Genomic DNA, 1,044 nt, shown 5'->3' with positions numbered 1-1,044 from the left:
TAAAACTTAATGAGAAGTTTATAATACTAAATGATCTCAAAACATTATTTTGTACACAATTTATCCACAGTAATTCCTAAACCTAACAAACTTTACATCTACAGTCTGGTTCATAGTGTCTCCTACACTGTGTGTGTGTTCAAGCATGAACTTATTAACTCTTCTTGGCCCAGCTGAGTCAGTCACATTGCAGGACATTTTCATTGAAGCCAGCAATGTACAGCACCATGTTCCATTCATAGATCCAATATTCCACAGTTTCCTTAGCTTTTTCCAGATCATACAATTTTTTTGTTCTCCACTGTGCTGTAATGAAAAACGTGGCTGAATGGCTTATGTGTTTGTTTGTAGGGCTGTTTGTACAAGTAAGAAGATCATGAGAAGACAACAATCTATTGACATCAAACACAAAGCATTAATAAACATTGTATTCTGTGGAATATGGTGTATGTTTCTGAATTGCTTACTTTTGACCAGAAATTCAAAGAAAACCTCTAAAGAAAACAAATATTTTGCCATAAACAAATGACTAATGAAAACAAATTGATATCCAGAGGACACAATTTCCACTGAATGCAATCTCTAAAACCCCAACAGCATTTCATAAAATCAAAACATTTTTCCTTGTGTACCATTCATTGTTTGATTTCATAAAATCTTGATTAACTGGAAGCTTTTTTCTTCTTGAAATATTTGACTCTTGGCATTTAAGTGGCTCTCACTGCCATTGTACACCACCTCCTAATCCACAAACTTCTCACTTGGTCGCCTGGAGGCTTCCCCATTTATTGTTATTTTCTTCTTGAGGTCAAAGTTACATGCCTTTGCCAGGAAATATGAATAAACGTCAGTGGAACTCATAAAAGAACAAGGTTAAAGACGTTTCCATGGAATTTACTGTGGCTGATTGCTGTGATATGGAGTGGAACTTTTTTGATGGCTGAAATTGTCAGCGTTTAATAGCAGACATCTTCCCCAGTCTGTTTTCAGTGAGGATGGATGGTCGTGCTGTGGTTACTGCTAGCTGTTTGACAGGAACTGTAA

The sequence above is a fragment of the Tachysurus vachellii genome, chromosome 7 (genome assembly GCF_030014155.1).
Source record: "Tachysurus vachellii isolate PV-2020 chromosome 7, HZAU_Pvac_v1, whole genome shotgun sequence".
NCBI lineage: Eukaryota > Metazoa > Chordata > Actinopteri > Siluriformes > Bagridae > Tachysurus > Tachysurus vachellii.
Note: the sequence above shows the minus strand (reverse complement) of the source record.